Source organism: Pyxicephalus adspersus, chromosome 2 (genome assembly GCF_032062135.1).
Source record: "Pyxicephalus adspersus chromosome 2, UCB_Pads_2.0, whole genome shotgun sequence".
Lineage (NCBI taxonomy): Eukaryota > Metazoa > Chordata > Amphibia > Anura > Pyxicephalidae > Pyxicephalus > Pyxicephalus adspersus.
The window spans coordinates 46,254,784-46,272,875 of NC_092859.1; positions in this window are offsets into that span (position 1 = coordinate 46,254,784).

Sequence of the window (18,092 nt, forward strand, 5' to 3'; positions counted from 1 at the left end):
AAATTGTGCTACCAGTAGACGGAGCTTCCTGAGCATGATCAGTGTGAGCCCCCCGAGAGTGGGCGTATACTATAGACCTGGCAATCAGTTGTGGCTGCTCCCCACCCACCTTGTACTGTGAGATAATTCCACCCCTCGCAGCAAGAGCATGAGAGCTGTGTCTGTGTCCCTAAAAATAACAAGTTGCCAGATACAGGGTCTCAAGCATAAAATCCTAACAACAATAAGGGATATTTTCACCTTAGGAGGGCTTTTTCAAGACCAGGGTCCCCAAATTAAGTTTGCATGTTAGGGACTCCCGGGGACCACTTCCATGGCAATAAGCATTGGCATACTGTCAATTCCCTCTGTGCTGTGGTGCCCTAAATATATAATTGCTTGTTCACAAAACTTCAAGACTGCGTTCAGACTGGCAGTAAGTTTGTGGTGTGGTTACCCCTTCCTCATGCCATAAAACCCTGCCTAAGGGAGACGCTCAGTACCACTCCCTGCTGCCTGGAGTAAAATCTGCAGATGCTGAGGTGCGAGGGACTGAGCGGCTGTTACACATTGCTGGCCACTTACCTTCTGTGAATCCTAAGATAAGAAAAACTATAACTAATATACTGTGCTACCCTGTCAGAAATATCTGGCCACTTACCTTTATTTCTCAGGTTAGTGGCCCCCTTTAACTGACAGGGTGCATTATGTGGTGTCGTTTCTGCACTGTGGTACTGGAATGGTGAACAAGAGTCCAATATATGACCAGCCAGCACTGTATGATAGATTTAATATGTATCTTTTACTATTAAAAGGTTGTATTAATGAAATGAGTATCAAATGGTGAGTGCATGAATTCTTGATTTGTCATGACTTTTATTTGGTGTATGTACATTATGTAATCAGAAACATTTCAACTTAATTTCATTTTATATTAAAACTATTCTAAATTTTAAACATACATATTTAATGTTTGTTTGCATTGTGGCCTGCGGGTTTTATCTCAATGTCAGCAGCGGCCCCCAGTTGAAATCCGGTTGAGCACCACTGTAGTAAAGTGTTCCCTTCTCATACAATGATGAGTTTATACCCTCCAGTAAAGACGTTAAACAGAGCTATTACCCCCATAGTTAACACCAGGTGCTACAAATTGTACTAAATTTAAACCTTTCATATTCATTTACTTAAAAACATCAACAAATCAACATTCTACAGTAAAAAAAAAAATAATTTAACAGACCACAGAAGTATCTGCTACAGAGGATCCTTAACGCATACACTACTGAAGATGTGGCCAATAAAGAGCCGTGAAAAGAGATTCATTGTGACGATCATACAATGACCAATAGATACAATTTTTACTATGGGGTACAAATCTGGTTTATCTCTTCTTCTACTTTGACACTTCTCATATACAAATAATTTCTAATTTATTGAAAACCTAAAATCTTCTAGAATAAAAAAAAATACACTGCATATAATCCACACTCATTTATGAAGGACATAGGATATAACTTTAATTTGGGGTTCCAAAGAAAGTATTTGCATGAAAATCCTTACAACAGGACTATAGTTAGTTCTACTTAAATTCTATAGTTGGAAACATTTATCTTTCTTTGCAGGTGACAGTGTACCTGCACATCTCCCTCCCACACACAAACTCATCCCCCATTGCATATTGCTCGAACAAGGCAAAATTATATATACAGTGGATACAAATGGTAGGTTTTTGTGATATATAAAATGAGACTACAAAAACACAGATTTTTCTGACAGTTCCCTCTTTTATCCAAAACTAAAAAAAACATTTTCAGGTGGCCATTTATTAGAACTTTATTAGTACTATATTAGTACCCAAGACCTAAGATGTCAGTGAAATTTACAAAGTTACATAGTTATTTGGGTTAAAAAAAGATACGTCCATCAAGTTCAACTGTTAAGGAAAATAAACAAATCCTAGATATAAAACCCTATGGACCATTGGTCCAGAGGAAGGCAAAAAAAACCCTGGTATAATTTGCTTCAACAGGGGAAAAAAATTCCTTCCTGATTCCATGAGGCAATCAGATGTTCCTTGGATCAACGGTCACTGCTATCTTTACTTTGAAGCCTTAATACCCAGTTATATTCTGTGCTTCTAGAAAAGCATCAAACTTTTTCTTAAAGCAATCTATATGATCTCTATATCAACCACTAATATATTTGTACAGAGTGATCATCGATTGTCAAGATTACCATATATAGAAAAATAATATATGTAATAAAATGTAATTTTGCTATTGAAGATGTATGGACCAAACTTACAGTTCTCAAAAACTCACCTGGATTTGACTTCTGGTTTTTAAACTCTCTTTTAAACTTTCATTTCCAAGCCCTGAATCATCAGCATCGATAAGATTGTCCACAGGAACATTCTGATTTGTTTTCATGTATGTAAAGTCACTTTCCCCAGATTCCAAAGCCACACAAACATTGTAAGAGTATGGAAGTGTTAGTGTTCCACTGGTATATTGAGACAACATCCTGGGATCAACTTGAGGATATAAATTTGAACTGAGGGGCCCATATACAGGGAATGGTTTAGACTTCGTACATTTAGATATAACAACCAACATGACTGTTATAATAAATAGCAAACATATTACTGCTAGGGCAATCACCAAGTACAGCTGCAGGTTGGACTGAGAATCTTCATCAGTGATCTGATTGACAAACTTAGGAACCACTTGTTGGAAGTTATCTGCAACAACAAGAGTGACAGTAGTGGTAGCAGAGAGAGATGGGATCCCATTGTCCTTCACCATCACCACAACCTTGTGATTCAGTATATCCTTCTCTTGGAAAATATGATGTGTTCGAATTTCACCTGTGTGTTCATCAATGGTGAAATAAGATGGTTCTGATACTTGAATGAACTGATAGGACAGCCAAGCATTATGTCCAGAGTCTGCATCCACTGCAACAACCTTTGTTACTAATGATCCAGGCTCAGCAGAAAAAGGGACCAACTCAAACCCTGCCGATGATCCACTCTCTGCAGATGGGTATAGGAGTTTTGGTGAATTATCATTCTGATCTATTACTTTGAGAGTTAATGTTGTGTTACTGCTCATAGATGGTTGACCATTGTCGCTAGCTGTTACTTCTATTACAAACTCGTGGTACGGCTCATAATCAAATGATCTCTGGGCATATATAACTCCAGTCTCTATATTAAGAGAAAAATACGAAGACATTGCATGATCTTCTGTGTTTTTGCTGGAAATGGAATAAGTAATTTTAGCATTGTCTCCAGTATCCGCATCTGAAGCGTGTATACTGTATATTGAGGCTCCTGGTAAATTGTTCTCTGGTACATAAGCAACGTAAGAAGATTTCATAAATATTGGGGGATTATCATTAACATCAGATATTTCCAGTCTGATCGTTTTATAACTGGAAAGAGGAGGAGATCCTCTGTCTGTAGCTTCAATTGTTATGTTATAATTAGACACTTTCTCTCTATCCATAGGACCTGTTGTCACAATTGCATAAAAACTGTTAGATGAAAAAACTAAATTAAAAGGCATTTCGCCTGAAAGTTTACAGTCCACTTCTCCATTTTCTGCTGAATCTTTATCATGGAGTCTAATCAGAGCTATCAGTGTTCCAGGTGCTGAGTCCTCAGGAATAGGGGAGGATAAGGTAATTATATATATCTCAGGGACATTGTCATTCTCATCCATTACTTCTACTAATACCTTACAATGAGAAACAAGTCCTCCTCCATCTTTAGCTTGAACAGCCAGCTCATAATTTGTTACCAGTTCATAATCCAAATTACTGTTTGTTTTAATTTCACCAGTTAGGGAATTTATAGTGAAAGTTCCTTTATTATTTGCATTTCCTGATGTCTTGCTGAAAGAATATGTGATCTGTCCATTCACATCCTCATCTTTATCTATTGCTGTTACAGTAGCTACAATACTATTGGCTGGGATATTTTCATTTACATTGACTTTATAGAGCTGTTCAGTGAATAGGGGGAAATTATCATTGTCATCAGTGACAATAATTCTTACTAGAGCAGTTCCAGACCTAGGTGGATTTCCTCCATCCAATGCTGTTAATATTAATTCATGAGGTTTTACAGTCTCTCGATCTAAGGGTTTTTCTAATACAAGTTCTGGAAATTTACTTCCATCTGGATTTATGCTCGCAGTCAGTATAAAATGCTGATTTTCACTAAGCTTCTATGTCTGTACTGAATGAACACCAATATCTGGATCCTCTGCACCTTGTAAAGCAAACCTTGTTCCTGCAGAGGTTGATTCTACCATTTCTATTGTAAAGGGCTCATGGAAGAACACAGGAGAATTATCATTTATATCTTGAATTTCTATAGTAATGGTAAAAACATTTAAGGGGTTTTCAAGCACAGCATCACATGTTAGAAGACAGGTAGTTTCTGTCCCACACAAGGTCTCTCTGTCTATCCTCTGCTTAATATACAGATTTCCATTGTCTAGATTTACATACAAATATTTTTCTGATATATGAGATAGGATCTTTAACTTTCTAGATGAAAGCTTTTTAATATCTAATCCCAGATCATTTGCAATATTTGCTATAACAGAGTCTTTTCTCATTTCTTCTGCAATGGAATAATGAATTTGTCCAGAAGCTAAATGACACAGCCAGGAAAATAAAAAGGAAAGTATTACTTGCCATCTGATTCCTTTGTTTTTCAGTAAAAGGTGCTTCATTTCAGCATTCATTCTCAGCATCAAGAAATATTCTTCAGAGGTTTTAGTATTTATAATCCAAAAATAGAAGAGGTATGTATATTTCAATCCATGTAATAAAAAAAATAAGAAATAATCCTGTGCTGTGAGCAAAGGGAATCCAGAAATTGGTTGTGTGTCTTTCTACAGCATGCAGTATATATAGGAGTTATGAAAATACCAGTGGATCTCCAGTTCTGTATTGCTCTCCTTATTGGTCAAACAGCGGCGCTCTGAGGTGTAACTGAGGAACTGCAACACTGAAAAGTTTCACTTCTCTTAGGCCATTTTGTTGGTTTAATAATGTATACTTTTAATTTGCATTTAACTTACATTTATTACATTAGTTATTAATTTTAAGTAATACATTTGAATTGTATTTATTTAAATGAATAATAAAGATGGTCCAAATAACTTTTGTTTATGTTTCCAATGTGAGCTCAATAAAATTGTTATGTAGCTGACATAGCTGAAGAATGGTAGAATATTATGAGTATAATTTTTAGAATGATATAATAATTTATATATTTTATGATACATATAATTTAATTTAAATTAAATATATAAATATGATTAAATCTGTGCAGGTTACATCTGTTTCTTTTGCAACTGGCACAAGGTAAATGTTTGTATGGTTCCTACCTATTTCAGGAGTTTAGGAGAAACGTTTTCTAACAAAAGGCTTGTATGACAAATACTTTAAGAATAATATTTTCAGTATCATGTAAAAACTTCCATAAGGAATAAAGGCTTATGAGTAATCCCTTCCATGGCAGTAATGATGTGTGCCTACCTTTAACAAAGCCACACCACAAACCACAATGTTAAATCAACATTGCGGATAGGCAAACAAAATCAAATACTAACTGTTACTCAATCCAACAACATTACCATAATTTTAGCTAATCATCATTACAAAGACAGCCTGTTTGGAGTGACATAAACCCTTCAGCTTAGGTTACCCAATGATATGCATATGAATGGAAGTTTAAACTAAACATGACCACCGTTACCATATATAATTTGCTAAGCAATCATGCCCACACTTTAGTAAATCAATGCCATTATCCCAAATGCACAATCTATGGAAAAAACAGTGAAAACAAACGTCTTGATACATTAGCCTCCTGGGTTGTGGAGTTCCTATTAATGATTAAAGTCCCAATGTACTTTTTTGAATATTTAAATATTTATTTGAACAATTTTCTAAAACATAGTACAGGAGTATGTTTTAATTTGGGCCTTAGGATGGGTAGGGTCGCAAAATGTACTTAGTAAAAGGAGGAAATACTCCATGGTTTGGGATATTCCTTAAGCTTAGACTTTCTGTCAGGCCACTCCTCCTCACTAAACTAAATTCTTGAATCTCATAATACACACATACAAGTACAAAGCTTTCTTTTGGCTAAACTATGCTGCCAATGAATATAATACAATAATGTAAGTACCAATGTAATATTTGATTTCTAATAAGATAATAAATAAGATTTTGATATACAGAGTGACAAAGGCATCATTTTTCAAACGTCATAAATAAAATGAATTTTTTCTGTATCTAACCAAACTTTTTTTTTTAAAGAAAATAAGATATTTAGGCAACAATCAGCACATATCTATAATATTTGTGGGATATAACTATCATGCTCTTAAATTCAGCCACCACCCTGTGTAAGTTTATGCCAATATTTGTTGAGGGAGCAGATCCTATTAGAAATGGATGTACAACTTGGATCTCAATTATCTGCTAAGGAAGTGGAAGTGTCTATGAAACTCATAGTTACATAGTAGGTTAGGTTAAAAAAGGCACAAGTACATCAAGTTCAACCACTAGGGAAATAAACATATCCCAGATATAAAACCCTATAAGACACAGTTGGTCCAGAGGAAGTAAAAAAAAAAACCCTGGTACAATTTGCTTCAACAGGGGAAAAAAATCCTTCTTGATTCCATGAGGCAATCGGATGTTCCCTGGATCAACAGCCACTGTTATTTTTACTTTAAAGCCTTAATACCCAGTTATATTCTGTGCTTCAAGAAAAGCATCCAACTTTTTCTTAAAGCAATCTATATGTTCTCTATATCAACCACTAATATATTTGTACAGAGTGATCATCAATTGTCAAGATTAACTTTAATTCTCTGTTTAGGGTAACACAGACACAGGTCACACTTGGGAAAACCTCAAAATAAAAATTATACATAAACAGAAAACCATACATATATGCAAATCTTTAGAATACAAAGAGATAGAATAAAAAGATAGATTGCTTTGTAACAAATGACCTAAATGCAAAGCCTTTATCTCTATTCTAGGCAAAAAAACAGCCAAGTATTTTTTTTGCATGTGACACACATACCCATCAAGTGCATCAAGCAAATGCATATGTATATCAGATATCCAAGTTTCAGCCATACACTGTACATTAGGAAATAATCAGTTTAAAGATAAACAAAATAAACAAACACTAATGGTGCTTTGAAGAGCTTATTTGAGTACATAATTACCTAATAATTACTTAAATATTACTAATTCATGATTTAGGGTAAACTCACCTGTATGTCAGTGTTTGAAGATGTGTCCTTTCCATTTTCATTTCCAAGTCCTGAGTCATCAGCATCAATTAGATTTTCTACGGGAACTTCTTGTTTGGAGTTTACGTAAGTAAAGTCATTCTCACATGAATCCAAAGCAACACAAACATTGTATGAGTACGGAAGTGTTAGGTTTCCATCGCTGTACATAGAGAGAATTCTGGGATCGACCGTTGGATACAAATTTGTACTTATAGGCCCAAGATATGGAGCGGGTTTTGGCTGCTTACATTTTGATATAAAAATTAACATTACAGTGATAATAAATAAAAAAGAAATAATGGCTACGGCAATGACCAAATACAACTGCAGATTGGTTTGATGATTTTCATTGGTCTGATTGCTTATTTTAGGAGCCACTTGTTGAAAACTATCAGCAATAACAAGAGTTAGAGTGACTGTAGATGAGAGAGAGGGGTCTCCATTGTCCTTCACCATAACCACAAGATTGTGTTTCAGTAAATCCTTATCCTGAAAAGAACGTGATGTCCTGATTTCTCCAGTATGTTCAGTGATGGTGAAGTAAGATGGTTCTGACATTTGTATGAAATGATAAGAAAGCCAAGCATTGTGCCCAACGTCTGCATCCACTGCAACCACCTTTGTAATTAAAGATCCCGGTTCTGATACAATAGGGACAATCTCAAACACAGCTGATCCCCCAATTTCTGGATACAAAATTTTGGGTTCATTGTCATTACGATCCACTATTCTGATTATCAATGTTAAATTGCTGCTCAGTGCTGGAGAACCATTGTCCCTGGCATTAACTTGTACTATAAACTCCTTGTGCTGTTCATAGTCAAATGATCTCTGAGCATAGAGGACTCCATTCTCCATGTTGACAGAAAAATACGACACTGGGAATTCATAACTGTATATGGAATACCTAATTTTAGCATTTTCTCCATAATCAGGATCTGATGCTTCTACTCTGTAGATAGAGATTCCAGGTAGATTGTTCTCTGGTACATAGACAACATGGGAAGATTTCATAAAAACTGGTGGGTTGTCATTAACATCTGAAATCTCCAGTCTGATTATTCTTCTACTGGAAAGAGGAGGAGATCCCCTGTCTCTAGATATGACTGTGATGTTATAACTAGATACTGTCTCTCTGTCCAAATTACTTGTAGTCACAATCCTGTAATAGTTTTCAGATGACAATAACAAGCTGAAAGGTGTTTCTTCCAAAATGTTACAGTCAACTTCTCCATTTTCTCCTGAATCTTTATCATGAACTTCAATGAGAGCTATCATTGTTCCAGGTCCAGAATCCTCAGGAATAGGAGAAGATAATGAGGTGATGGATATCTCTGGAGTGTTGTCATTCTCATCTATTACTTCTACTAATACCTTACAATGAGAAACAAGTCCTCCTCCATCCTTAGCTTGAACAGACAGTTCATAATTCTTTGTTACTTCATAATCTAACTTTTTGTTAATTTTAATGTCACCACTTTTGGGTTGAATACTGAAAAGGCCAGAAGGATGGACATTTCCAGATGTTTTACTGAAAGAATAAGTGATTTGCCCATTTGTACCAGCATCTTTGTCTGTTGCATTTACACTGATTATAGTAGTATCCACTGGAATATTCTCATTCACACTAACCTTGTATATCTCTTGGGAAAATATAGGGAAATTATCATTAACATCAGTAACAATTATTCTTATAACAGCTGTTCCAGATCTCACTGGATTGCCCCCATCCAGGGCTGTTAAAATGAGTTCATGAACATTTTGTGATTCTTGATCCAATGATTTCTCTAACACAAGCTCAGGAGATTTAAATCCATCACTTCTAATCCTTTGATTTAGTGAAAAATGTGAATTGTCACTGAGCTTATATGTCTGTACTGAATTAACACCAATGTCCAGGTCTTCTGCATTTTGTAAAGCAAATCTTGTTCCTGGTGATGTTAGTTCAATTGCTTCTATAGTGAATGTGTCAGGATAAAACACTGGAGGATTGTCATTAATATCCTGAATTTCCATTTTTACCTTGAAAATATTGAAAGGATTTTCAAGCACAGCATCAAAGGTTAGGAAGCAGGTAGCTTCTGTCCCACACATAGTTTCTCTATCAATCCTGTCCTTTACATACAGATTTCCATTATCTACATTTACATAAAAATATTTTTCTGAGTCTCGGGATACGATTTTTAATTTTCTTAATGAGAGCTGTTTAATATCTAATCCAAGATCTTTGGCAATATTTGCTATAACAGAGTCTTTTCTCATTTCTTCTACAATAGAATAATGAATCTGAGCAGAGACTGAATGCCATAGCCAGGAAAATAGGAAGAAAAATAATACTTGCCAGCACAGTCCTTTGCTTAGCTTTGACTTCATTCTCAGAGTCTGCAATCTTCCATCAAACATTTTTTAAATAATTGTAATCCAGTGAGACAGGATGGGGTATTGTTAAATCCACTTGCTAATAAAAACAGAAAATATCCAACACCCTTTGCAGAGAGAATCCAGTAATGGCTGTGCCTCTTCTTGCAAATCTGCAATGTGTGTGAATGATGAAAATACCAGTGGATCTCTAGTTCTGTATTTCTCTCCTTATTGGTCAAACAGCGGCGCTCTGAGGTGCAAGTGAGGAACTGCAACACTGAGTTTTTTTTCAATATTCAGTGCTTTTCAATCTTTAAACTTAGTCTTTATTATTTGAATTGGTTCAGTGCCAGATCTAGGAAGTTATAAATTCAAATGCAGAAAATATTAATTTAGCTTTAAGTGTATAATTATTTAAGCCTACCTAATAATTTATCTAAAGGGTTTTCAAGAAAGCAATGTATAGTTTTCTTACAGGACAACCTATGGGATCTCATTCTAGTAGGACTGGGTAAAAGTTTAACAGTTTGGACAACAGTTAATTACTGCTGGAGTTGAATGATATCAGAATGTGGAATCCAAACATTAGCAACAACTTTAGGATAAACATATTAACATTTTTGATGCTGGATACATTTTTTCAAACACACACGAAGATGCAATTTTAGGCTGAAAGATTACTTAAGTTTTTGTAGTATAAAATGTTGACAGTCCCACAATGGTTGTGTAAGTGTTTATCAAAACTATATTTTCAGTAAAAAATACACTCAGATTATTTTTAGTTCACACAGATATAAAGTAACAAATTAAATATAACCTACAATACTAAATTAAAAAAATGTGAAGCATGAGGTTTACAACTGCATGCATTCAATGGTGAGAAACTATAGTACCTAAACTGTTCAAAGTTGGTGCTCTTAAAGGTCATCAACCAACAACTCCTTGAGAAACTAATCCATATCTGAAAAAAGATTATCATGCAAAGAATTCAGAAACATCTATTCTGTTATCGGTAATTAAAACTTAGCTAGAGTCAGCATTTTAGTCTACTCATATTCAAAAACCTGGTAGGTTAAATAGGTGTTTATATAGACACACAGAGATAGATAGATAGATAGATAGATAGATAGATAGATAGATAGACAGACAGATAGATAGATAGATAGATAGATAGATAGATAGATAGATAGACAGACAGATAGATAGATAGATAGATAGGTCTACTGGATCACTCAGGTGTTCCCATAATAGTCTATCTTCTCCAGTCTTGGAGAGATTTAATAAATTAGGCCCTACATACAGCTTAGCATTCCACATCTCTTTTCTCTCCATTTTCCCGCAATTCTTCCTAGCATCCGAGTGTCCAGACTTTGGCCCATACATTATGGGGTCACATATTTACATTTTTACTTGAGCATGAGTCTTTTGAGTGAACAGTATGTGAACAACATTACTTTACATTTTTCCCATTAGCTCTTGCAGTCCAAGAAAATCTCAATAACTTTCTCCAACACTATACACTGAAATCATTATTTTTTGCTTCTTGTCGAAAATTTACAACCATATGCTATGACTAGAAAGATCTTAGTCTTAACTACTCAAATCTTTGTTACTAAAATTTTTTTTCTACTCTTTAGAAACTTCTCCAGATATACCACAGCTTTTCTACCAACAACAAATATCCTTTTATTTTGTGGCTGCAGTCACTATCTACAAAGATCTTTGAGTCTAGGGGGAAAAATCAGTCACCTTTACCATTCTTCTCATCTTCTTGGATATAAATTGTGTTAAAAGAATATTAAAAAAAACAATATCTAATAATCATTCTCTACACATCTTAACAGTCAACCTGTAAACTCCTAGTTATGATCAAACCTACTAAACATTTGTCAACCTGCACATTCCGATTGTGCAGTGAGAGTGACAGACTAAACCAAAGACCAAAGGGAGAGACCAAACGTTTGCATTCTCCCTCACTTTTTCAGTAACAATGATCAACTAGCCAAACGGTTAGGTCAGCAGTAAAAAAATCCAACTTCTTGTAATGTTTCTAAATGTGTTCTCTGCAAAACTAAAAAAACATTATTAGTGTCAGTTCATCTGTACTTTATTTAAAGTGCTCCTGTTCCCCGACTTTGGACCTTAAACTTTTAACACATTCTTAAGTAGCACCAGAACTTTTAAACAGGTAAGCTATTGCTATCTGTTATGTGCTTTTAAGGTAGAATAGTAAGCTAACATTTCAGTAAAATTTGAAAACAAATTTTGCTTCAATTCTTACGGATACAAATGTCTTGGATGACCTGTTTTACAATGCGTCCATTGTTTGTTCAGGCCTTGTTCTGCACTCTGTCCCTGTCTGAGGGCAACTATTTTGGTAGAGAGATTACTTCAACATTTTAAAATGTTTCCTTCAACATGTTTTTAAAATTTATTATTTCACATACATTATCCTCAACATTTTGTTCAGTTTTTCCCAGGAAATCTTGACTTTCCCAACTTAGTCATTTCACACCTAATTTATTAAACCTGAAAAATATTTAGTTTTGGCATATTTGATTACCTTATATGTAAGAAAACCTGTGTTCCACATGTGGCATGTGAGATAAAATAAACGTACATGGCTAAATATGTGATACAATTTAGTTTTCCTATGAAACAAGAATAGACAGTGCCTACAGATTTCAAAAACTCACCTGGATATGACTGCTGGTTGGCAAGGCCTCTTTAAAATATTTTGTTTAGTAACTTTGACTACCTTGTATTAAAAAAAGGTGGTTACAGGTGACATATGAGACAAGATTAAAATATATGGAAGTATAATGTATGTAATAAAATGTAATTTTGCTATTGAAGACGTATGGACAGAACTCAAAAACACACCTGGATTTGACTGCTGGTGGGTAAAGCCTCTTTTAAACTTTCATTTCCAAGCCCTGAATCATCAGCATCGATAAGATTGTCCACAGGAACATTCTGATTTGTTTTCATGTATGTAAAGTCACTACCATTTCTATTGTAAAGGGCTCATGGAAGAACACAGGAGAATTATCATTTATATCTTGAATTTCTATAGTAATGGTAAAAACATTTAAAGGGTTTTCAAGCACAGCATCAAATGTTAGAAGACAGGTAGTTTCTGTCCCACACAAGGTCTCCCTGTCTATCCTCTCCTTAATATACAGATTTCCATTATCTAGATTTACATAAAAATATTTCTCTGATACATGTGACATGATTTGTAGCTTTCGAAATGAAAGCTGTTTATTATCTAATCCCAGATCCTTTGCAATATTTGCTATAACAGAGTCTTTTCTCATTTCTTCAGCAATAGAATAACGAATCTGTCCAGAGACTGAATAGCACAGCCCAAAAAATAAGAAGGAAAGTATTACTTGCCATCTAAATCCCTTGTTTTTCTGTAAAGGGTGCATCAATTCAGCATTCATTGTCAGCATCATAAAGAAATAGTCCTCAGAGGTTTTAGTATGTATAATCCAAAGAGAAAGGAAGTATGTGCATTTCAATCCACAAAATAATAAAAGATTCCTGTGCTATGTGCAAGAGAAATCCAGAAAATGGTTGTGTGTCTTCTTACAGCATGCAGTATATATGAGAGTGATGAAAATACCAGTGGATCTCCAGTTCTGTATTGCTCTCCTTATTGGTCAAACAGCGGCGCTCTGAGGTGTAAGTGAGGAACTGCAACACTGAAATGTTTCAGTACACAGTTCTATTTTATTTGTAAAAATCTATTTAAGTTTTTAAAATGTGATAAACTTAAGTCTGTTATTAAAATAATGAAACATAAATAACTAATAAATCAACTAAAAAAATGTAAAGTGCGAAGTAATTTAAAACTATATAAGTCTGAGGGCTGATACCTAAATTGTGTCTAACTTTTATAAAGTTTATCAGATTAGGTTCAAGTACAGCTGGGTACATTCTATACAGTTTGTATGGCTCATTTTACATTTTTAATAAAAAATACTTTTACTTTTGTTTTAAAAATAATATGTAAAGTATCATGCAAAAACACCTTTTCATAAGGAAAAAATACTTTTAGGTAATTACATTTTATTGCATACATTTCCAAGGCTGCATAGCATAAGGTGCAGCTAGGTGTAAGAAAGGTACCCCGGGGGCAAACCTAAACTCTAAACCCCTCCAATTGTCAAAAAAACCCACCTCAAACCCCTACCCTGGGGATAAGGGTGGCAATAGGCTCAACAGATGGGGATGATGGTGCTGATATACTGGTCCGATATGACAGTTGGATGGGGTCCCTGCTCTGTGTTTTGTGATGTGGACCTAATCTGTATCTACCACATCAGCAGCAACCAATCACAAAAGACAACATAGTGATTGGTTAGAGAGCCTGGGCTTTATTCCATACACTTAATTCTGCATATTCTGCTTCCATAAAAATAATGTTTGGTTTATTTTTCATGAATAGAAGATGACACAGCCAGTGTCAGTAAGGAAGACTGACATTCCAGTAAGAAAGAATAGATATCTAATCTTAAAGTACAATTTATCATATGGACCAGGACCACCAGAACTGTGCTGATGTGGCCTAGTAGGTAAATCACAATTATTTAGAAAATTGGCATTACCCAAAAACATTTGTGATTCTTTGGGTAAAGTGCCTTTTTTGTATGCAAGTTGATTATTTAAACAGAAAACAGTTACATACACTTAATAACTGATTTACTAAATATGATAAACACTATTTAAAATGACCCAATTAACAGTCATGAATATAAAACAACATATTTGTTTTGCCCCATTTCTGTGGGCACAGACGTGACGGTACGTGAATTGATGTGTGATAGACCTTGTATGGGTTTTCTTTTTCTAACTTCATTACCTATTTTTCCTGACTTTACATCATATTTTAAAGTCTTAAAAAAACAGTAAAGCTACAAAAAATGTAAATGTAAAAGAAAAACTAGAAGTGCAGATGTTGTCCAATGTAATAATACCAGTGGGATTCAAAAATACAAATTCCATCCATTACAATAATTTGTAATGAAGAATTTGTCCCATATACAGTAGAAAAACTTGTAAAACCAATGAAAATATAATTAAAAATTTGTAAACCCTAACAAATTACTTCTTTTATGCACTCCCTATGTTCAATATGCAACTAAAAGCATTTATTACATCTGTTCAATATGTGAAAAAAAACCTGTTGTTCCTGCCAGCATTCTAGTGAGTTTGAAACTTTTTGTGCTCTCCCACTGATGAATGAAATAATATTACCCCGGCCCAATATAGCAATGTGAACTAAACCGCAAAGTTGAATCAGTGTTGTTAACCTAACAGAGGAAGTGTACAGTATAAGAAGCCTAAAAAACCTTTTGCACAGCCACCATATCCAACAACTGGTAAACAGTGCCATATAAGCAAATCTTTAATTTGTTTAGAAACACTTAGGGCTCTATTTCTAAAACGGGGAATCAAACGTTCCCTCATGAGAACCTTCCAGGTTCATGTGATTTTTTGGCAGTAATTGATTTCTAAAAGACAATAGTAATTTTGTAGGGTAAAAGGATAGACAGGCTTTTGGAGGCAAATTAGAAGGTGAATGTAATTATTTTAATGTACTAGCTGATTACCCGGTGTTGCTTGGGTATTTATTTATTGCAATCTTATAATATAGTCCAAATAAAAAATGTAAAAATATAAGCAAAAGGCACACTGTGCTGAGCAATACATAGACACATACATACATACATAGATGCAAATATAGCTCTGACATGTTGCACAGCGCTGTACAAAGATCAGCGGTGCACTCACATGAGTCTCAGTCATATGTCTAGCATGTTTGGTTGAAATGTCTTCATGCGTTTGCTACTGATGGTGGAACATACACACATACATACATAACAATATAGCTGTGACATATAGCACAGAGCTGTACAAAGATGTCTGTCATATGTCATATGTCTAGCAAGTTTGGTGATGTGTTCCTAGTAATGCCTCCTTGCGTTTCATTCAAAAATAGCACTGACATATAGCACAGCGTTGTACAAAGATGATATGAGTCTCAGTCATATGTATGGCATGTTTGGTTGCAATGTCTCCATGCGTTTTCGAGTGATGGTGGAACATACACATATACATACATACATACATACAATTTTATATATTTAGATAGTATACTCCTCTATTTTTTTCAAAAATCAAGCAGGTTGTGACACAAAAGAAGATTCTTTTTTTGTGTCACAACTTGATTTTTGTAAAGTATAGAATACTAAGTTTGTAAAGTATACTATATATTATTAAAATAATAACATTCACCTTCTAATTTGCCCCCAAAAGCCTGTCTATCCATTTACCCTACAAAATTACTATATAATTTTAGCTTAGGCAATCTAGAATACCACTAAGGATACCAATTAGGAACCCCACTTGTTACTCACCCCTTCGCCTACACTATTCCAAAAGACAATGTTAAGAAAAAGTTAGATTGTGTTTAAAAAATAGCTGCAATTTAGGGGCCAACACCTGATGTCCTATGCTAGAGTAGAGGAGCTGCAATAACGTTAGGCATGTAATCCATGAAAAAAACTTAAAACGCACTGTTAGGTCACCATTGTGGTAAAGTACACAAGATCAAAAACAACCCATAGCCCAAGATTGAAAGAATTACTGACATTCTTGTTTTTACTATATTTAACCTTCTGATCACCATTATGAGGACAGACTTGGAGTGACATAAACCTTTCAGTCATGGATATTACATGTTGAAAATTCTGTATTTATGTTTTTTGAACTGTGGTGTACATTTTCTGGAAGAAGAATGTTTACCTAATGCAGTGGACTTCCTAAGGGTAAGGAGAGTGCTCACTCTAAATATATATATATATATATATATATATATATATATAATGAATATATTGAAGCTGAGTTCACTTTCAACACCCAATCATGTGCAGGGGAAAATAAAAATGTCATAATAAACATGATGGGATTATTAAAGCAAACACAATCATATATAAGTTACTATCATTCTACACTTAATAAACCAAGTCCATGATCATATGTATGTGTAAAACAAGTGTATACCTTAGAAGAGTACATTGTTTAATTTACACAAACATGTGACTACTGTCTAGTTCAGATAAATTCTTTTGTGGTTCAATTAAAGTTATGTCTTCTCATATGACTTTTTCACTACTTATATAACACCAACAAAACAATTAAAAAGACGAAAAAATTGTATGTCCCAAGTTATTACTCAAGTTATAAATTATACATCGTACATTTTTCATCTACCACATTGTCAAAATGCTAATGCTAAAAATCAGAATGTAATCTCCAAGCTTTACAAGCTGATTGTGTGTGTATAACATAACATTCCACTTAAATTAAACTTTGCCAGTCACTACTTTCTATTTAAATATTGCAAAGGTGCAAAATTTCCTAGAAAATATACAATGCCCTCAGCAGAAGTAATTGATGGCGAAAAATAAAGTTTGTATTTTGGTGTCACCACATATAGATACAGAAATAGACATTTCACTATGTACACTGTAATATCACAAAGAGAAAAGAACGGATCACAGGAAAGAACATGATAGTGTAGTAATTTAAGAAGGCAAATAAAGGCGAGATAAATTTAGGTTTCTACTTAAACCTGGATAATTGCGCTAGTATACATAAGTAAACAGTGACCAGAATAAGGCACAAGGAGATATTCTCTAACAATAAGTAGAGAAGAAGATGTCGGCGCCCGGCGCTCTCTCTGCACCGGGCAAAGACAGGTACTGGGAAGATGTGGGCCCTGGTGGAAGAAACCTCCCGATGAATAGACTGATCTGCAGGATTGAAGGTAAGTGTGATTTTTTTGTTTTGGGTTTACTTACGCTTTAGGGAAATAATATTTCAATACATTTCTGGAAATGTAATTTTCTGGAATGCACAAATGTAACATTTCACATCCACTAAACTTTTTAAAACCAGATTTCGATACAGCATATTACAATACACTGACACAGGCCTGATTTAATACATGGAATAGGAAGGAACTTCCCTGCAACTAATCAAACTTTAACCCCGTCCTTTTATTATAAAAATTAAACGTAAGCCAAACTTACAACAAGCAATCTTTATTAGGCTTCTTTTTTTTCAAACTATGATTTTCCAAAATCGGTTTGAATACTTTTAGGGTACACAGACAGCTCACATTTGAGAAACCCATACAAAGGTTCAAAAATCTCACAGCACACCCTACATATATGTAATTCTTTAGAACACACAAAACACAAAGATAGATGCTGTGCAGTTCTATCAAATAGATTAAATTCAAGCCTTAGTATGCATAACCCATTTAGGTAATTTATTGTATGTTAAGACCAAGCCAAGCTTAGAATAAACACTGTATATTAAAAAACAGTTAATATATCC